Below are 22,986 nucleotides of genomic sequence, written 5' to 3' on the forward strand. Positions count from 1 at the left end.
ATGTGGAGCTGTTTGCATTATTGTTGCCTAACCTTCATTTTCTATTTAAAGAGGCAATACCGGTAGTTTTACTTTTTACAAAGTCTTGATTGTGCTTCTGGGGTCTAGTAGAATAGGTTTTGATGCTTGAATGTAAAAAAATTAAATAAAATTCACGTTACATTGTTGCAGCACCTCTCTTCTCAGTCTGTCAGTAACGCTCTGTTTAGTTCTGGTCTCTTTGAAGCTCCTCCTTCTGAAAATGCAATGTGCTCTGATTGGTCGGCTGGACCAGTGTGTTGTGATTGGTCAACGGCTTTGAGCGTGTTTTGGAAATGTTATGCCTCTTATCATAACTGATTTAGATCCAGGGTGGAAAAAACAGCATCTCTTGGACATGGCGACAACACACTACTAACGCAACTTAACCAGGCCTCGGCCAGTATTTTTTGCATATGCCTTATTATTTAAATAGGGAATATTGTGACGTGTATGTTCCTGGAAGAAAACTTGAGACTAAAAGAGGTGTTTTAGGGAGTTAAGAAACACATGCTTGCTTAAATAGAGAATAACTCCGTGCTTTGTAACTTTGCAGATCTTTTTATGCGCAAACAGCAATATTACACACTAAAGAAAGTTGAAAATGTAAAAAAAGTATAATGGCTCGCACAATCCTCTTTAAGGGCTTACCAGATATAATGCTTTCCACGTATTGTTGTTGTCAATGGCTGTGAGTCCAAACAAATTGTGCCATTAATTCCCTTGTCGCTTGGAAATATTTAACCCAGTGTTTGCTCCATCTGTACAAAATGATTACATTTTAAATTTCATGCTTATTTTGGACATGCACAATTCACAGTATTTCTAATAAATTCCACTAATTGATTTTAAGGAAATTTTGATTTACCTTTTGTATAATAAATTTTTTTAGTAGTGTGTATGTCCAATGTATAAACTGGATCCAGAAACAAAATCAGCCGAGAACCAATGGCATAATAGACCTCAAGGGAGTGTGGCAGGATGTATAAAACATTGTATTTTGGGAATGTAGGTATATTATACAAGTTTTTCCACAAGTGTCACACCCACACAGGATTCAGTGACAATGAAAGTGTCCATTTGCTATGCAGGAAGTGTCTCAGAACAATCTTTGAAAAAGAAAAGACCGCCTCTGATTGCCTTGGGTGGACAGTGAGGAAACAAAGGATCCAAATGACAAATGGGGGAAAGGTTTTGAACAGCCATGACCTTCAGGGCACAAATCCAACAGTCTGATCCCTTTGCAGAGGCCCTGACTGTATCACATTCTCCTTTGTGCCCGCTCGCCCTCCTTTATGATTCCGATCTCCCTTGTATGTGATTGCGATAACACACACCTGCACTCACTGGGCCATATAAATATGATGAAAGCCTTCTATACTAATGTTTTTCCACTGCCATTGCCCATTAAGGGAGCTGGGAAGGGCTCGTCTATAGTGCCTTGAGTGCTGATTCCAACTGAAATACTAAAATTGAATCTAAGCCTGCATAATGGCTTGAATTATAGAGAAAGTACCACCGCATACAATATAAATGAGAAATGTCCTGCTCAGGCAGCTGATCGTTCAGCAAAGTCATGCAGATTTAATTCACAGTGAGTTGAACCTGAACTGAAGAAGCATTTCATCTTTCCGTTTTAAACTAAAATGAAATTAAAACATGCACTGAGTCAACAGAAATGTTTGCTTTAGTGCACAGAAATGAAAGAAGAATGAAATAAAAAGGAAGGAATGAGGAGGTTTAGTTTGAATTTAACCAAGCGGTGTCACTATTTTATTTTAAAATCTATTGAAAATAAAGATGTTGAAATGAAAAAGAAAATAAATAAATAAATAAATATAAAAACGTTAAATTTTTTTTATTAAAAAGTAAAATGATAATAATAATAATAAATAAAAGATTCATTAGTAGATCAATTATTTATATATTTAATAAAACAGAATACAGTATAGGGTTAATTTAGAGGCAAGTAATATAAGTAATAAAAATAAGTAATAAATAGGCTGCTCATCACTGTGGTAACTCAAACCTGACGTCACTAGTATACAGTACATGGACATGCCATAAATCAGTTTGCCAGCAAAAGTGTCTAACCACCATCATTACAGTAAACAATGAGTTATCTCCATTCCTCCACTCGTATATCACACAGCCGGCATGCTACACATGTTTATACATGTAATGAATCGCTGAAGAAGCACATAAATTAGAAGAAGAGGCATATAAATCTGCCGTCTTCATCTGGTTGCTCATACTCTGAACCCCTCTGATCATAGACACTTTGACGTCAACCATTAGACGCACACGGCTGCTTTAGAGGAATGTAAATAAACATCTCCAGTTGATAAGCAGAAACATTCATTCTGACCCACTGCTCTGTATAGGCCTTGTTCTGAGTGAAGGTTGCAGAAATGTTTAGAATGCAGCAGTGCTGCCAGATCTCTTTAAACTGTCTGTAAGAGCAAAGGTCTGGTTCTGGCAGAGCTGTAGACCATGCAGGGACAGGCCCTCTTTGCTGCGGTGGGTTTGCAGACATGTTGCAGTGTTAACCGGCTTTAGGTGAAGGTAAATTTAAGCATCTCACTGTGGCGTGTGAGGCATTTTAACGCTTGACCACATCCTCCTTGGTGCTCTTCCTCATACACTTCCTGTTTCAAAGGACCAGCCATATTCAGACAGGTGCACTGAAGTTTCGAAGGCTTTTTTGGTCCGCTCTTCTGTTATCTCATTGGGTGGGTGTGATGTCAAGAATGCAAACTTGTTCAAAGTAAAGTTGCCGCGCGTTAGTTTTTACAGTGGTACTCAGATACAGATCAAAGTAAATTATATTATTTTTGTATATATATATTTTTGCAGGCCTCAGTATCATTCATTCCTCCAACTGCACGGATATTCTTGTGATAGATAATGACCATGAGAATCTGTACATGTTGCCTGAGCTTCAATAAGCAGACATAAAAAAAAGAAGCAGGAAATACTTGAAATGGGAGATTAAATGGAGATTCATGTGTTTTCTTGTGTAAATAGCATATGGTGTACAGGTTCTAAATAAGTTCCTATTGAAGGTGATGTGTTATGGATTTTATTGTTACTGTCTTACCCTGTACCTCTAGCAATCCTAGCTGAGGTACTGCAGGCGGCTGCTTTGTAAAGGTACTGTGGTTCAGATCTCTGTGGAAACCAAAGACATAGAGCAACAGCAAAAACCAGAGCGGATGTTTTCACATGCTATTCATGGGGGATTTAAAGAGTCACAAAATGTCAGCTGTCATGCAGTCTGGTGTCAGACTGTAAAGTGAGTGATAGCAGTGGTGGATGAAGTAATCCTGTGCTGATATTTTACTTAAGTGTTAAAAGTTGAGTACTCTCATATTCATATTCAAGTTGAGTAAAAGTACATAAGTACCTACTTACATTAAATGTACTTAAGTATGAAAAGTCAAAGATCTACTAGGACAATACTTCTTTATTTTTTTGCAATTCAAATGAATGTCTATCGACTGCAAATCACATCATTAAAACCTCTGTTTTCTTTATGGAAAATGAATGGCAAGATCTTAAAAACTGATATTGTATGGAGGAGGTGATAATTTAATTTGATTTAACTTGAAAAAGCTGTGAAAAGTAAACAACTGCAGTAAAAATATATTATGTAAAATAATAAAATAATTTATATTAAATATAATGATTTCATTATTATTAAATGCATATTGAATACACATTTAATTTAATATATTTAATAATTTTTATGATTTAGCATATTCATATAGTAGATATTTAATACTATATCTCATATTTAATTATTAAAAATAAGTTATAATTTTAAAAAATCTAAATTATTGATTTATCTTATGTTACTGTACTCGTTCACTTCAAGATAATTCGAAATCGATTATAATCTTGTAATATAAGATTAAATGAAATCCAAAAATACTTTGTTAGTGTCCACCATTGGTGGTTAAAAGTGTTATTTCTTAAGTCTGTCATGCAAAAAAAAAAAATTGTTTTGGGAAATGTGTGAAAATGTGTTATGACGATATGTCAGCATTCAAGCCACATGACAACTCTTTCTGGTTCTCTCTCTCTTTCTGAGTCTCTGTTCATGAAGAGAAGATTAATACACACAAGAGTGATAAATGCGTCTGATGAGCCATGGAGCAGCAAGCCACAGATCAGGTCTCATTACAGCTGCTCTCCTCCAGAGACCCAACACCCCTCACTGGGAAAGAGTTTCAAGAAAGAGATCGATAGATCACGTAAACCTCACAATCATCCATCACAAAACAAGACCTTGTTTGCTTTTGTTGCTATATGGTTCATTTTTCAAAAACGTAGCTGTACTTCCTGTCAGTGGTCTTTGTGTGCTGTGAATGTGTGTTAAACAGAACACGACTCTGTGGGCAAGTACACACTGAATGAATGGGCTGAAAGGGGTAGGCTACTGTTTGTTGTACTATTCTAGCCAAGTGAACCAAAAGACACAAAAGGAGGGACAGAGACACAAAAAACACATGTAAATGGAAGTGAGAGACAGAAGGTTGCCTCTACTGATATGCATAAAAACAACAACTTTATGATGAAAACTGTCAAAAATAAAGGCAAATTGTGGACTGTATACACAGACCCACATCATGATCTAAAGAATCTTTAATATGACAATTTGTCAAAAGTTACTCAACCTATAGGCAACTCTCTGCCAAATCACAGGGTCGGGTGTCATCCTGAAGTACATGTTCCAGCAAACCATCCATGCAGTGTTAGTGGATTGCATTTCACCAAAGCAGAATCATGAAGTGCTGCTCTGATGGTTGTTTGTCTCAATTGTAGCACATGATCAACCCAAAACCCATGTGCAACCGAAAGCAAAATTTCATTCTCTCTCTTTGATTCTCCTTGAAAGTCTCTTTGTGAATGCATTGTGGGATAACTCAGATCAACCCCAGACTCTTTCATAAAAGCAGAAAAGATGAAAACAAAGTGCAATTCTGATCTCTGGACTCTAATCCGTGATCTGTGGTCCATGCTCTGTGGTCTGGTGAGAACTGTGTGTGCTCCCCCTACCTGTGCCTGTACCACTTCCTGTCACCTATGCCCCCTATATACAACTATGTGCATCTAATCACTGCCACCCAGTGTCCAAAATACTAATAAAATATCATGCCAACAATAAACATAAATGGCTCCTACATTAGGGGTACAGTAAAAAATCTCACAAGTCAAGTCAAGTCAACCCCTCCGGGGTAGTTTTTGCTTTAAATACAAATAAATGTTCCCTTGTTTCCTGCACTTGAGTCCTCGCTCCTTTCACCTATCCAAATCCTGACACTCACAAATTCTGTTGTGCCAAGAGATCTATTTCTCTGTGTGGAAACTAGAACAAATCAGTCTGCGCTTCAACATCAGTTACAAAATGTGTGCAGACCGATAAAGGGAGCTGAAATGAGCTGTGACTGATTGTGTGTGCGTCTGTGTCCATAACCTCATAATCTCAAATAAATGCTGCCGTCCAGCTGGCTTGTGAAAACTCTCCTCTTTAAACAAGGCTTCATTCATGACCTGCATGCTTCTTTTGAATTTATCAGAGTCGATCTGGGTACATTAGGTCTGTAGTGGAAGGTCAAAGTGGAAATAGTGTTTAAGAAATATTTGGCCCAATATTTAAATTATTTCTTCTCTGTAACATAGGCAGAATTTAATAATTGACCTTAAAATTGATTAAAAAGTAAAAAACAGTTTATGTGTATATATTTACAGTACAACTAGAATTACTATAAAATGCTATACAATTATTTTAAATTTTATAGCATTTTAATAATGTATATATTTATATATATATATATATATAGGTAACACTTTACAATAACAGTACATGAGTAATCATACTAATACCTGAATTAATAATTACTTTACTATGAACTAATGATGAGTTAAGACATGTACTAATGAAGAACTAACCTTAACTACGACAGGAGTCATATGAATTCCTGCATGAATATACCATCTTAGCTACATGTTAGTACATGCTTGTTAATTAATGTAGCCTATTAATTAACAATTTTGGGGTAAATTAAATCAAACATGCTCTAGATTAGAAGAAAGATGTATTAAAAGGGCAAAATGTAAAATTCCTCATAAATTTGCCACCAGCAACTGTTAAAAACATCATTGAATGACATAGATGTCTTGCAATATTTACATTTAACCTTACTCATTGAACACACAATGATGCATTCATCATTAAAAACAATTTAATCTCATTCCGTTTTAAGTGATTCCACTGCTGCAATCAAGAGTGAAATACCTACACTAACATATCCATTAAACGGATGCAATTTTCTAAATTAAAATCAGTGTTAGCACAGATGATGGTTATTTCTGTGGTTATTTTGTGGATTGGTTTACTGTGTTTATATCATAATGCAGTCGGATGTTAGTCTTGTTTTCTTGCTCTACTTTGGGGCCACTATTGCCCCTTCAAAATGTGTCCACTTTCCTCCTACCGTTCAGTTCCTTGGGCACAGCACCTCTGCTCTTCCACTTCTTTTCAAACAACCGAAAAGCACCAAATGATATCTGATTTAGAAGAGCTGAATATGTATAGAACATGTGTAATTGATAACTTTTTAAAGATGTACTCTTGAGGGCCAAGACAAGAAATGACAAGTCATGAATTCAATGATGAGTTAGTAATAATGTGCCCCCTCAAGTAAAGTCATGACACAGTCATGCATTAACAAGCCATTACTTTATGTTAGTCAGAGGTGTAGTGGTAAAAAAAAGAGGTGGGTAAACTATAAATTCTGGTGGACCACGACGTGGTCACCAGGTAAGGTGGGCCACTGCCTACCGGTTTATGTGTATCCTGATGACATTGCTATATAGGGAGGGCTCGACATTAAGCCTTTTCATACGCTTGTCCTTCGGACAAGTAAATCTGTCATTCACTTGTCCGAGTAAAAAAGTTGCTCGTCCGGATTTTTTATTTTTATTTTGTGTGTGTTAATTTATTCTGAAACAATATTCTCATCAGTGTTCAATCAGCTTTGATATTTAAATCACCATATTGTAATATCTGCACCTTTAAAGGCCATCCCCTCCCCCAATATTATTAAATGTATGCTTCATCTTTCATTTTAAATTCCTAAATTTGATCAATAAATTCAATTATTTCGAATAATAAGACACTAGGGCTGTTACTCTAGGGGCTGATAAAATGAAATCATTTACACTGAAAAATTACAATTGCATAAAATAATGTTATGAAATTGATTTAAATTTACATATAAGAAATGTTGGAAAGAATGATACTACTTTTAAACATTTAACACTAAACCACCAGTAGGTTAGCCTAGAAATCTAGACGCACCCTAGCGGCAGCGAAAATTATTTCGCAGCCAGTGTGACTCTCCATAGGCTTTTGAGCTGGAAAAACCAAAAACTGGTCAGGCCAATCACATCGTGTATAGAGTCGGCGGGCGGGCTTAACACAATGACGGCACAGTTCATGACGTTCCGCGTGATTTCCATAGGTGATTTCCCTGCTAATTGAAAACAATGAAGATGCAGCGGTCTTTCGAATCGGCTTTGGCCGCGACTCTGGAGGACTTGGAGTTAAGAGAACGTCACTTAAGTCATTCTTAAAAAAGGAAGATGTGTTTGGATTTTTGCCGTCCTGATACGGCAAAAGCTTAATATATCAATTAGCTCCGCTGGTGGAAAAACGCATGGGACTCACTCATCCACAACCGTTCGTTGCTCTGGTTGGTTGTAGCGTTATCCTATTGCGTGCAGAGGGATTTTGAAAGGTAACCGTTTATCCCGCCCCTCGGATTGAGGCATGTCAATGGAGAGTTCCCAGACCTAACATCTTGATGTAGGTCTGGCATGCCAGGCTACCAGTAGGTGGTGGCAGGCCACTGTCTTAATGAGTGAGTCATTGATTAATTCATTCAAACGATTCGTTCAAACGGCTGATTCATTCAAGATTGAGACAGATGTTTATGAATGGGTCATTGAATCTTTGACTCAATCGATTCGTTCAAAATGCTGAATAATTCAGTAATGAAAACAGGTTGAGTGTTCCTGTGACATGCGCCGTGGTTCTGCTGTGATTTTTGTTTGGAACTATTTTCGCTGTTGAAACAGAACAAAAACAGCCTGTTTTAGGAAATCAATGTCACATTTTCAATCGTGATGGTGTTCAGGAAAAATAATTGAGGTTGCTTAACATATGTTAAAAATATAAAACTCCACATTTAGATTTTTATAGGCAGTATGTTGTTAACTGAGTGTGTGTGTGCTGCGCTCATTTGTGTAGATTTCTGCTCGAGAGAGAGGCTGCGCGAGCGTCAACAGTGCAACCTTACCGTCAGTAATAGTCAACAACACTGACAGTAATGCAGCGCAATATGAAAGAGTTCGTCTTAGGTTTAACAACCTATGAAACTAATAATGAACAATATGAAACTAAAACGACATAAGCTTAATTTAAAATGTCTTAGGAACTACAGGATATTTAGAGGTGGATAAACGCAATTGAGAGGTGGATAAACGCACTTTGGAGGTGGGTAAACACTATTTCCGAATATTGGGAGGTGCGTAAACAGCGTTTACGTGCGTTTAGCCTCCACTAGATCCCTGATGTTAGTGTATGGTTAGTTAATCATGAGTTAGTAATGTTGTGCCCCCTCAAGTAAAGTCATGACATAATGATGCATTAACAAGCCATTAGTTGATTTTAGTGTATGGTTAGTTAATAATTAAGTAATTATGATGTGCCTCCTAAAGTAAAGAAATGACACAATGATGCACTTACAAATCATTAACTAAAATATGAATAAACATATACAATAAGAGTGCCATCCTTATTCCTTTATACCCATGGTACAAAAAAAAGATAATAATTATGTGTAGTTCTTTTATTTTTATATACAATTATGGACTTAAAAGAAAGTCCAAACATACCTGTAAAGACCCGCATAAGACACTTTTACATGTAAAATAGGGAATAAGCTATAAGCTAATGCTAATAGGCTAGTTGCACGTGGCCGCCATTTTGGATTTTTGATCAGCGAGTGTGCGGTTAGACACTTCCGGTTTCGCTTTACGCCCGGTGCAGGGAGCCGGAGAAAGCCGAAAATGATCTCTTATAGTTGTTTATAGAATCAATTATATCATTTAAAATACTACTAAGATATATTTTACTATCACATGAGCAAATGGCAATTAAATGCACGGATGCAAAGTCAGATTAATGAATGAAATACAACTGTTCATGCACGAACAGAAATTGTCTTGGTCTCTGCATACACAATGAGAATTATGCCTTCTGTAAACATTGAGTTACAACTACGATTATATTTGATTATATCAGCAGACCTGATTTTGCGGGACACGGAGAGAACTTGCTATTATTATACTATAGGTGAATAAATAGCCTATAGATTTTATATTAGATATCTTTTTGCAGTGATATGCTTTAAATTGCTAATAGGCTTTATAAAAATGTTAATGACGGGGCTGCCCGGCGCTGTGAACCTCACTAATAATATAAAACTCATTTTAACAGCACGGGTCTTCAATCTAAATAATTAAGTGAAAATAATAATCCAATCGCTAAAAAACACATTTCCAAATAAGCACATCATTCCATTAGGAAAGACTAGAGAGATTAAATGCGTTCTTACCGGATTCAGTGCATCTTGAATTTATATTTTTTGTCTGATGGCAGCTTCGAGTAGGGGCTTCTCATTCATTATGTGTCAAGACACATCTCCTTTTTTAGGGTCACCTGTAACTGGTTTTTACCATGTTTTTTCTCCCATTCCTTATACGAACAAGGCGCTTTTTCTTCTCGGGAGGCCAGATCCATTTTTCTGTTGCAGTTTTTTTTTTGTCTGTGTGTGCGGGGGTTTCTCAGTGTTTGTTTTCCCTCTCTGACTAGAACCAATAATTACGGCTGCGCTGCGCATGTTCGGTGTTTTATTATTAACATTTTTTATTGTAGAATCGTCATTTAAAGGACGATGAAATAAAATGATGCAGACGAAATTAAAATGCGGGACACTGCTTATGACTTGCGGGACGTGGGACAAAGCTTCAAATTTTGGGACTGACCAACGGGGAATGCATGAAAAGCTGACTTATTTGTTTGAACGAGACACAACAGTGAAGTGCTGAGGCTGTCACCTCTGAAAGGCAAGTCGCCTCCCTTGAATTTTAAAAACACTCATGTGCATCAAAAGCATCTGTCGTCAGAGGGTGACAAAAACACCCGGGTCTGTTGTCGGCATTACTTTATTTGGTAGGCTAACATTATTATTGCTCTAACTGTTTGTATTTTAGTATGTCATTTAAAGGAGCTGTATGTAAGATTGTGGCCAAAATTGGTACTGCAATCACTTTCAAATTACTGTAGAGCGGTGTATCCCCTCCCCCTCCCCCCTGACTCGAGGTTGCCAGATAGGCTGCAGGATCCAGCAGGAACATAGGCTGCTACAAGGAGCTTTCAACTAGAGCAGAGCTGGCAACCCGGATGCCGAAACACTACTGACTTCGTGATTGGTAGATAGGTGAAGGGTGGGGCTTCAGGCCAAAACACAAGATGACAACATCAACATCAGTTGAGGGCTGCAACTTCACTTTTTAAATGACAATATCGTGGCCGTACTACTGTTGTCAGTGATATAATTATTTGAAATGAACATGATTTCTTAATGTCTAGAGACACATCAGGGCCATTTTATGATTAATTGAAATACATTTCTTACATACAGCTCCTTTAAATGCATAATTTTCAGCGTATTTCACCTGTGTTTCTATGCGTTCTATTACTGCATTTATTTTGTGCAAGTGAGATGAGTAAAGATCATCTTAAATCATAAATATTTCATAAATCATTATCTGGGTTTTTTTATAAGCAGCACATACAGTATTTGCTGTAAAATATACACAAACAGCTAGGCCTATATTAAATTGTTTGTGTTAACTAACGTTACAGTTAAAAATGTAAATTACTCGCAATTATTCCGATTTTTTTCGCCGTCGTTTTTATCTATAAAAATAATTGATGCAAAGAAAGCATGTAAGGAAATATGTGTTGATAATATTGACCGAGCAACTGATGTAAGTAAGTGAAAATATATGCGCAGAAATGAGAAAATGGTAGGCCTATTTATGGAGATAAATAAGACAGGGCAAACATGTGAATGTTCAGGCGGTATTGTATGCAAACAAATATAATCGTAGTTGTAACACAATGTACAGAAGGCACAATTCTCATTGCTTATGCAGCATGAGACAATCTTCTGTTCCTGCATGAACAGTTGTATTTCATTCATTAATCTGACTTTGCATCCGTGCATTTAATTGCCATTTGCTCATGTGATAATATATATCTTAGTAGTATTTTAAATGATATAATTGATTCTATAAACAACTATAAGAGATCATTTTCGGCTTTCTCCGGCTCCCTGCACCGGGCGTAAAGCGAAACCGGAAGTGTCTAACCGCACACTCGCTGATCAAAAATCCAAAATGGCGGCCACGTACAACTAGCCTATTGAAGCATATATATTTAAACAACAAAACATACAGTTAATTACTGTACATAACCTCCTGAAACCTCCCAAATACAACATACATGCAAACATGTCTTTAATTATTAATTCTGTTTACCAAAGAAGTCAACATTTATGAGATTAAAATGCCAGCATTACCATAGGAACACAACCAACGTGTCGAGCACAAGGGGGTAATCCATCGACCGGAAGTTGAAGCCGGCCGGGTGCCGCCATGTTGTAGCAGAACTTCACTTGCGTTAGCATTTCCATTGACTCCCATTCATTTTGGCGTCACTTTGACAGCGGATAACTTTACATCTGAGGCGTTTAAAGACTCCATTTGTCCATTATTTATTTCTAAAGAAACACGACAATGTATAAAGGGCTCCATTACCTTCTATGTTACATTATGGCCCCGCAGAAACAGATTTAGTAAAAATAGGCTAACGATTGCGTCATAACCACTCGACTCTCTGTCGCGCTGTACAGAAATTACCGTACAGACAGGAGGAGAAGCTCGCAGGCAATCGGGGGGACGTCCCGTCAAGGGAGAAGCCCATAGATAATGAGTCCATAAAAGCAACGGATTACTTACTCCTGCTCACTCACGCCAAAGAACTCTTTGCTCAAGTTCCCCGTCTCTGCAAGATTAACGTTGGCAATTTTCACGCACAGCTACTAGAAGAGTAACGTCTGTCAGACAGGTTGCTCACGTCATCAAGCTTAGTTTGAGTCGGTTTGAGTCTGCGCGTCAGGAACGGAAGTGCTCAAAAATCGCTAAAAATGGGCTTCAACTGTCTCAACTGAGTTCCAATGAGATGGCTCTGTCCACTTCTTATACTGTCTATGGTCGAGCAAGCACAGAGTGCGCCACTAATGAGTGTCCCACCAGAAACAAACCCGGAAGAAAAGTAGCTATTACTAAACATAGGCCTAAATAAACTATAAAAATCAGAAAACGGTTTAGATCAAATTAAATGTATTCAAATTTACCAAAGAAGTCAACATTTATGATCCTAGCGCTTCTAGGTTGTACGTCACACACGCATCACACACATGACCAGCGTCGGCCAATAGTGAGCCTACATGTTACGTACAACCTAGAAGCGCTGCGCAGTTACACTATGTGAACTATCTCGAGGCCCACAGAGAAGGAAATTAATAGTTGAATAAAGTCGTTATTTTTTTATTTTTTTGCGCACAAAAAGTATTCTCGTCGCTTGATAAATTTAAGATTGAGCCACTGTAGTCACTTGGACTATTTTAACGATGTCTTTAACTTTTCTGGGCCGGGAAGTTTCAATCCCTTAGAAGCCTATGGAGGAGTGATCCAGCTCTCAGATTTAATAAAAAAATATCTTAATTTGTGTTCCGAAGATGAGCGAAAGCCTTACAGAGTTGGAACAACATGAGGGTGAGTAATTACCAACAGAATTTTCATTTTGGGGTGAACTATCCCTTTAAGGGTTGCTCTTCATTGGTTCATGATTAGTTCATATATTCACTAATCATGAGTTAATGTTGAAGTAACTATTTTTCGAGTGGTTGGGCAGATATTGTGTTTTTGCGGTAGGAGGTATGCCATACGGAACCGTTGCCACTGAAACTGCATATTAACGCACCAGTGGGGCTCGACAGCCTTAGTCAAACGGGTTGGCGCGTATGGTTGGGTTGCGGAGAGATTGTGAGATTGTGGTTAGGTCTCAGCAGCAGGAGGGATGTAGAGGTCAATAAGCTGGGCTGAGTTGAGTGGGGACGGAGGGGGGTGACTCTGGGACGCCAGAGTCACTGTCGAGCCCTCTTGAGGTGTCGTGGGCTAGTCGACGAAACACTGAGGACGGAAGGTGCCCACTTGAAGACCCCAGAGATGTCCCCTACTTGGCTCAATCCAGACTGTTGTCGTGCTGGTCCACTAGGGAGACCACACTGTAGTTGCAGCCGTCGTGTGTGCTGACGCGCCAAGTACACTGCAGTCGTTAACGCCGGACAGAAGGGGAGTCACACCACCATATGGAAAGAAGCGTAAATGGGTGAAGCATAGGTTACTGTAAAGTTACGTCTTAAGGTGATGATACACAGGGCAACTTTTTGAGCAATGTTGCTGGGCAATCTTGTCGAGCGATTGCTGCTTGGGCACTTTCCCATTGAAAATGGGCAATAAATTTCTATCTGGGTAATTTAGATGGGTCGTGGGCCCTGTGTCTCATCTGGTTGCCCGTTGACGGCAACATTGCCCAGCAACATTGCTCAAAAAGTTGCCCTGTGTATCATCACCTTGAGTGTTGCTTATCTTGGCGAAAGCAGAGTACAAATCAGCATGAAGTTTTAACATCTACTCTCGTGTAATGGAAATCTTAATTCAGGTATTCGTACATGATTATTCATGCCCTGTGAGTACACCCCTCACATTTCAGCAAACATTTTTGTATATCTTCTCAAGGGACAATACTATAGAAATGAAACTTGGATAGATTTTAGAGTAGTCCCTGTGCTGCTTGTATAGCAGTATTTACTGTCCTCTGAAAATAACTCAACATACAGCCATTGTTGTCAAAATAGCTGGCAACAAAAGTGAGTAATTGAACATGTCAAAACTGTGTCCAAAGTGTCAATATTTTGTGTGAGCACCATTGTTATCTAGCCCTGCCTTAATCCTCCTAGGCATGGAGTTCACCAGAGCTGCACAGGTTGTTGCTGGGATCCTCTTCCACTCCTTCATAATGACATCACGGAGCTGCTGGATGTTAGACATATGGAGCCTCCACCTTCCGCTTGAGGACGCCCCACAGGTGCTCAAAAGGGTTCGGGTCTGGAGACATTGGCCACTTCATCACCTTCACCTTCAGCTTCCTCAGCAAGGCAGTTGTCATCTTGGTGGTGTGTTTGGGGTCGTTATCATACCGTTTGGCCCAGTTTCTGAAGTGAGGGCATCATGTTCTGCTTCAGAATGTCGCAGTACACGTTGGAATCCATGTTTTCCTCAATGAAGCTCAGCTCCCCAGTACCAGCAGCACTCATGCAGCCCCAGACCATAATGCTACCACCACCATGCTTGACTGTAGGCAAGACACAATTTTCTTGGTACTCCTTACCAGAGTGTCACCACACAAGCTGTGCAGCATCTGAGCCAAACAAGTTTATCTTATTCTCATCAGGCCACAGGACATGGTTCCAGTAATTCATGCTCTTGGACAGGTTGCTTTCAGCACACTGTTTGCGGGCTTTCTTGTGAGCCAGCTTCAGAAGAGGCTTCCTTCTGGGATGACGAACATGCAAACCGACTTGTTGCAGTGTGCGGTGTATGGTCTGAGCACAGACAAGCTGACCTTCTGCTTCTGCAACCTCTAAAGCAATGCTAGCAGCACTCATGCGTCTGTTTTTTAAAGCCAGCTTCTGCACCTGAAGCACAGCACGAGGACTCAACTTCTTTGATTGACCCTTATGAGGCCTCTTCCGAGTGGAACCCATCTTGGAAAACCTCTGTATGACCCTGGCCACTGTACTGTAACTCGGTTTCAGGGTGTTACCAATCTTCTTATAGCCTATTAACTTTGTGGAGAGCAACAATTCCAATTCTCAAATCCTTAGAGAGTTCTTTGCCATGAGGTGCCATGTTGAACATCCAGTGGTCAGTATGAGAGAATTGTACTCAAAGCACAAATTTTAACTGCTCTAATACAAGATACACAAATTTGTATGGTCCTGTCAAGCAGACAAAGACATGCAAATGGCGAATAGGACATGGCTTTGCATGGTTAAACAACATACAGCTATTATCACTTTTGTTGCCAGCTATTTTGACAATAATGGCTGTATGTTGAGTTATTTTCAGAGGACAGTAAATACTGCTATACAAGCAGCACAGTGACTACTCTAAAATATATCCACGTTTCATTTCTATAGTATTGTCCCTTGTGAAGATATACTAAAATGTTCGCTGAAATGTGAGGGGTGTACTCACTTTCGTGGGATACTGTATATATATATATATATATATATATATACAGTATCTCACGAAAGATACTGTTTTTATTAAGGTACTATTGTTAAGTTTTTTATTTTAAAATTCAATTTACTTTTTCAAAAATGTTATGTTTTATTTTATGTTAAGTTATGTTATGCAATTCAAAATAATATTTTTTTCTGGAATGTAGTGGAGTCAAAAGTAAAATTAAATCAAACAAAGTCATAATGCCAAGCTCCAAAATGACAAAAAGTTCCAAAAAATATCATAAAAGTGACCCACACGACCCATGCAGTATATTCCAAGTCTTAATTCAAATGCCATTTTTGCGAAACAGGCTGAAATTAAAGTCGTCCCCTCCACCATAGTTCTCAGATCAAATTAGGTGTCAATGATGTAGGTATGACATCATGGTGTTTAATCACAAGACACATACTAATCAATTGTGTTTGCGGCCATTGGTGTTGGTGTGCCATTGTTGTAAACTTAAAATTTGGGTCTTTTTCCTAGACAAAGCTGTCATATGACTTCAAAAGACTTGGAATCCAGTGCATAAGTCGATTAGACCACTTTTATAATACTTTATAAATAACCATGCATTTATGTTGTATGGAAAGGAGAAGCTTGGACAGTCGTTTGTTACATTTCGCAAATGCATATGCAGGATCAAAAACCTCGATGTGAGCTGAATTGTGTAATCATGTCCTTTGGGTCAGCTGTTCTCAGCAAAAAACCTCCCTGCTCACACACTCTCTCTCTCTCTCTCTATATATATATATATATATATATATATATATTACAGTGGTGAAAATATCACAGGCACTGAAAATCAAAGCAACAAAAAAAGAAAGAAAGAAAGCATAAAAGCTTTGGCTTAAAGGGATGATTCAGTATCCAGTGCTGCAGTCAGGGTGACAGAATGAATAACACATCCTCTCCCCATTCTTTTCACAACACAATGAGCTAGATCAAATCACAACCACAAACAACAGAAAAAAAACTTCCCATTAGTTTATCTCACTCATCTGAACGTGCCAGTGAACAATGTCAGCTGTCTGCTACCCAACTGAGTGCTTTTCCTAAACTATTTGTTGGTGCAGTCATGCACTCACATATATGTCCAGAGCGCACTCTCAACTCAACACCCCCTGACTCAGTGACGCACAAACGAAGAGAATAGAATGAAATGGCTCTCTCGGGTGATTTCGAACCTTTGAAGAAGAAATGATGGGGGAGGACTCACATTTGCCTCCCCCATCATTTCTTCTTCAATGCATTATGCCGTCATGAAGTGATTAGTTTGTTTTCAAAATACTTTCTGTGAGATTTGACTTTTGAGTTTTTTGTGCTGTATTTGACTTTCCCGTGTAACTGAGACAGTCTGTCCCTAAAGAGTAACTTGCTGCCCTATCTGGTGACAAGCCAAGAGAAACACAGTCCCACAGGACACACAAGGCTTTCCCTTGCTCTTCTACCCCAACACTCACACATCAGGCAAACATGATTAAGTGTGACAAGTGTATGTTGTTTTACTGCACTGGCATTTTAATTACTGTTTTAAGTATAAACAAGTGAAAAATACACTTATATTCAACATACAATACATAAAACAAATCTTAATATCATATGTAGTGGCAGAGATTTTTCATTGATTATTTCTGCTTGAAATTTATGAGTCAGTCACTGAATCACTTAGGCTATTCAAACGGTTCATTTAAAATACTGATTCATTCAGGAACGCAATAAGCCTTTAAAAGTGAATCATTTGTTCTTTTAAAAACACTGATTCTCGCATGAGGAAATATATATTTCACTGTTGTGTGCTGCTAAGAGACGTGTGGGATTAATAATGTTGTTGCTTTGTGTGGATTTTTTGTTGGTGGAGCAAAAATAATGTAACTGGCAACATTGTATCTAAGATGAGATATTGCTTAAATATACACAACCGTTCAAAAGTTTGGGGTCAGTAAGAATAAAAAAAGAAGAAGAAATTAATACTTTTATTCAGCAAGGATGCATTAAATTGACCAAAAGAGAGTAGTACATAGTTCTTGTTTTTCAAATAAATACTGTTCTTTTGCCTTTTCTATTCAACAAAGATGCCCGCAAAAAATTATCATGGTTTCAACAAAAATTATTAGCAGCACAAATTTTTCAACTGTGATATTAATAATAAGAAATATTTCTTGAGCACCATTTTAGCATTTAAGAATGATTTCTGAAGGATAATTTGACACTGAAAACTGGAATAATTCAAATTTTAAAATATATTAAAATAAAAAGTTTATTTTAAAATGTAATAATATTTCATAATATCAATCATTTTTACTGTATTTTTATTCAAATACAGCCTTGGTGAGCCTAAAAGACTTATTTAAAGTCTAATCTAACCAACCCCAAACTTCTGAATGTGTTGCATTTAATAATTTCAACAGTGATTTTTCGAAAACACTATATGAATCATGTCAACCTTTACTCTAAAAAAATCAAACGCTTTTCAACCTCAGTTTAACATTCAGCTTTCCCAAAGTTATTTGTCTTAAGAAGGAAACTACTGAACTCATACTAAAGGGCATTGGGGCCTCCTAGTAAACGAATCTCTACATCCATCTCCCTGGCCTTTTACACAGAGAAATTAACGTCACTTGAAAGCTTCTCTCTCCTCATTTGATAGTGAGGAGGATTTCTAAAAATATCCCCCGTGAACACGTCCCTAGTGTAAACGCCACTCTTTAACACCACTGCCTTATGTGTAGTAGGTCGTTCTTAAGATTGTCAGTACAGTACATTGCGCTCTCACTGTAACTCTAACCTCCCTGACACAATTCCCTTTGTCCTTGCAATCTGCTCATCTATCTGAGACTGAGATGGTAAGCCTCTCCCTTTCATTTTGTATGGCTCGCACATAAACCCCGAGCCTTCCGGTAAGAGATGTTATAGGAAACTTTAGGATGAGTGTATGACATCATAGGTGTTAAAGAACTCTCACCAGGCGGCTAATATCTTCTCCCACGGTCCCACCAATCAGCACTCAGCACTCCGATACTAACAGGTGAATTGTGTTAGGACTCATTAGCACAGCACACCATCTGCTTTTTTAGCTTCCTGGATATTCCTGTTCTGGGAACAAATAGCAAGCTCTAAACCCCCCACTGCTGGGACAAAGTGACGGACAAAGGCCGAGTCGTCACAGAAACATGCTACTTTACATGTGATATAGAGAAAAACAAGCCGGTGATGTTTTTAGTTTAATCACAACCGAAAAGAACATTATGTATAATTAGTGTTACAGGACCCTTCTGCTAGACAGATGATAACTGGATAGCTTGTTTTGTTCCACTCAGTGGGGCACTATGTGGCAAGAGGACAGTACATTCGATCATGGCAGTAATTGCATGAGTGCTGCTGGCAGTAACTCATGCTGTCATAATGGAAAGAAAGCGGCACCTAATGCACTATAAAACCACATATAGAACCATATTTTGAAGACACTTCCCAGCAATATCTGCTGAGGTCTTTATGTTGACACGCAAGTTGAATGAACAAACGATATGACAACAGCTCCAAATGATTGTGTTTAAGGTATTTCATTGAAAAACATTAGTGTTCTGAGGAACACTGGTGTCTAAAGCACAAACACTGTTTAGCTGAAATAATACCTGTCTATATTGTTTGAAAGACCTGCATTTTGGGGGACTGGGGAGGTCTTTATTTCTTCACTGTAAACAATATGTGATATTTAATATAAAATAAACGGAGCAATTCCAAGATGGCAGTTGTGGTTGCTAGAACTTTACTGGAAAAATATATATAGCTTTGTGTGAGGAAAAAAAAAAGGTTTCACAGACAGGGTTTAGATTTGGCCTTAGTTCAATTAGGGAATTTAGCTTTCAAAAATGTATCTTGGAAAAAAACATTACTGGCGTGCATCTTGAGACAAAACAATGGCATTGACATATTTTAAGATATGTCAGTTCAAGTTGCTTTTCATTAAAACAGCTCAAACATGCATTTTAGTCTGGGACTTAACACCGGGGCAGAAAGTTGTTATTGACAGTGCTCACATTCAAATTTCATTTATGCAGTGAATATATGCATATTCAAACTTGGCACGTTTGCAGTTACAAGACGCATAAGAATCATATGGCTATATATGACTTGGAATATAGCATGCAAGTAATTCGGGCTATTATTAAGATTAAAGTATTGTATTGATGTATTTAAAGAGCAGTGTGAACATTAAACATCTTTTGTGTTCCACCGAAGAATGAATTTGGAATTCACAGAATTTAATTAACAGAAATTAAATTTGAACTATCCCTTAAAGTGCTTCAGCTAAGCAACAGATCAGTCTAAACGAATGAATCCTGTGAGGACACATCTTTAATGTGCACTATTTGTTCAACTATATTCATTTCATCTGCTTTTTCGACTTGATTTGCTAAATTTGTTCTCCGCTTGAATCGCCAAATGTCCTCTGCCTGGCCAAAGTGTGCAGACTCACTATATGAGCATGCTAAAAATAGCAAATGAATTCATATCTTCTCATCTTGCATGAATAAGCTAAATGTGTGTGTTGTGTGTGAGTGTGTTTGACCTAAGGGCAAATTGCCCTTGCCAATACTGAAAAAGTCACCGGTCTAAAATATGAAAATGCAATAAAAAGGAACATAATGTACTTTTTCTATCTGGTTAGATGAGAGTGGCTGTTCATAAACTTTTAAAGATCATCAACAATTAAATTATTTCATTTCTTCTATAAAGCAGTTCTGTAAAAAAATGATGTCATCATCCAGCTCAGTTCTCACTCAGATCAATAAAATTGTTGAATATTAAGGATTCAACAATATTAAATATGTGAAAAATAGGGTTAGGGTTATTTTTCACACACAGCATCTTACATTGTTGCATTGTTGTCATTATTATGTGACCTACCAGCGTCAGTTATGTTGCTTCACTACCATTCACAAATCCTCATGGGATAGTAAAGTGTCCATCGTATGCACACTTCAGAAACTCGCCGGAAGAAGTAGGTCATCTGGGTACTTTTTGCTGACTCTTTTATGAATACTGTGAATTCAGACATACTTCTTTTGTCACATACTGTTTCGCCTATATAGTAGGGTAGTATGCAATTTCGGATGCAGCATGTAAAGCAACTCAACCAGGCCTCGCCCCTTTTTTATGAGTATGTATTGGGCAGGAATTATTTAAATGAGGAATATTGTGATATGTATACGTTCCCGGAAGAAAACTCAAGAGGCAATTGAGGCATTTCAGGGAGTTCAGAAACAGTGCTTACTGATATGGAGAATACTGTAACTCCCTTTGGAGTGGACTTTGTGCTTAGTAACTTTGCAGACCTTTTCATGCTCAAACAGCAACATTACACACTAAAGAAAGTTGAAAATGTAAAAAAGCATAATAGGACCCCTTTATCATTCCAGTTCTGTCCTGACTGTTCTTTAGAAAAGCATTTTATTCCCTTAGAACAGTAAGTTATCAAGTTGACTTGTGACCTACATAATGAGCTGTTTCTTTCTGTGCCATGTGACAGAGATAAAGCCCTGTTACAGGGCTTCCTGCAGCACTGTCAACTGCTATTTCATTAACCCAGCACGTTTCTGAACAGCTCAGTTAATCTCTCATGTAGCCTACACAAGCTTGCATCCTCATGCACAAAAGCACACCTGTGCCATCTAATATGCAAACACTCACTCCTACTTCCCCTGCTGAAACAAACACACACAACAGCACTCACATTCTCTCCTATCTCAGCCCCTGGATCCTGTGTACTTTAATTTGTTTCACTTGGAGTTATTTGTGTCTTCACTAAAGGATGCTTCAGTCTTTCCTGGAGGCTGATAACTTACAGTTCTCTCTCGCTCCTTCACATAGCACAGAATGAAAAATGATACTCCCCTTTACTTTTTTTACTTTCCAGGACAAGAGGACAATTACTCTATTAGGACAAAATGTGCACGCAACCAGATCTGTAGTTTTAACAGGGTTTGCATGAAGGCACTAATGCACTAATGGGCCTTGTGCTCTGCCAAAAATGTAAAAGAGTGAATTAAGATGTCCTTTACAGCAAAACAAAGGGGCTGGTATCAAATGTCCTGAATGCATTCAAAACCACAAGAGCCCTCTGTGCAGAGTTTTTCTTAAGCCGGAGCACACTGTACGATTTGTAATAGTCCTTTACGACTGTACGAGCATGTTCCCCGGTATAAGCCATGTGTCACAGACACTCATTCTTAGTTCCATTATCATGGACTTTTAGTTTGTTTTCACCAGTTTCCTGTCTTTGAAGTTTTTGAACACCAGCCACCTGCAATCCCTGCTGGACCCTAGAGAGTTACATGACTTTCGCACTGTGGATAGATGGATCCCCATTCACAGTGAGCGAAGAGGAGGATGACAGCAGCCTCGTCCAGCCACACCTTGCAGAAGTCTCGCAGCCAGACCCAGAGCTCAGCCCACCATCACCCAGCACCATGGAGACGACGATGCCTGAGCCCCCCGCAGACAGAGAGCATCTGCCCGCCACGAGTGAGCCACCTGTGACGACAGCGCCAACCATCACCCCGGAGCCAATGCCCCAAAGGGAGTCTGACCAGGGGTGTGAGCCAGCAACCATCGTACCAGTGGGAGTCTTGGTGGAGCTTGAGACTGAGGACTGTTTAATAGACTGGGACTCGGGAGGTACTGCTTCCCACCCTGAATCATCTGTACTATCATCACCGCTGGTTAAGCCCAGCATAATGACTGTATTTTCACCCTGTACAGTGAATTATCGTCTTTGATCCCGCCCAACCTCCCTCTCCACTACAGATCTTTGCCAGTCCCTTAGCCCTGCCTCAGTTGGTTTCCTGCAGTCCTTCGGCTTCCCTGTGACGCCTTGCGGCTCCACCTCCAGCGTCTGTTCCCTTCGCTCCGCCTCGGCCCCGTCGACCTGTCCGCGCCTCCTTGGCTCCTCCCACCCTTGGCTCCACCTGAGATCCTCAGCATTTCGGCTCCACCAGGCTCCCTCGTCCCTCCGGCTTCACCTTGGTCAACCATCACCATGTCTGTGCTGCGGACTTATGAGCCATTCGAGGGGCTCCGGCTCTCCAAACCCTTTGGCTCCAGCGGGCTCCGTCCTCCCTCCGGCTCTACCTGGGTCCTCTGTCACACCTGCTCCGCCTCGGTCCTCGGATACTCCGGTTACACCTCGAACGCTCGTCGCCGCACATCGCCTTGGTCTCCAGAGCCAGCGGTGTCACTCCGGCCCATCAGCTCTCCGTCTGCACCCTGGGATCCCCTAACATCGCCTCTGTTTCCGTCAGCCGTCCTGCGGATGTCGTCTGCCATGTCAACACCTTGGCTCCTACCTCCATCGACTCTGCCGTGGGCTGTCGTCATAACTGCGCTCTGGGTCTGCAACATCTGGCTACTCCTCCT

General features: G+C 39.1%; 1 protein-coding gene and 1 long non-coding RNA gene across 3 annotated transcripts in view; one reads left to right on the forward strand and one right to left on the reverse strand.

Moving 5' to 3' along the window:
* The window catches only part of exo5 (exonuclease 5), a 274,495-nt gene that overhangs the window by 241,621 nt on the left and 9,888 nt on the right, over positions 1–22,986 (reverse strand). The gene's annotated exons all lie outside the window — the stretch shown is intronic.
* Positions 6,784–8,490, forward strand: LOC130096788 (uncharacterized). 2 transcript variants are annotated; one of them, XR_008808227.1, is made up of 2 exons: positions 6,784–7,360; positions 7,918–8,490. It is a non-coding gene; the product is annotated as an uncharacterized LOC130096788 (long non-coding RNA). The 2 variants fall into 2 exon arrangements; XR_008808226.1 differs by having other exon boundaries at positions 7,921–8,490.

The sequence above is a fragment of the Rhinichthys klamathensis genome, unplaced genomic scaffold (genome assembly GCF_029890125.1).
Source record: "Rhinichthys klamathensis goyatoka isolate OS25496 unplaced genomic scaffold, OSU_Roscu_1.1 h1tg000206l_1, whole genome shotgun sequence".
Taxonomy (NCBI): domain Eukaryota; kingdom Metazoa; phylum Chordata; class Actinopteri; order Cypriniformes; family Leuciscidae; genus Rhinichthys; species Rhinichthys klamathensis.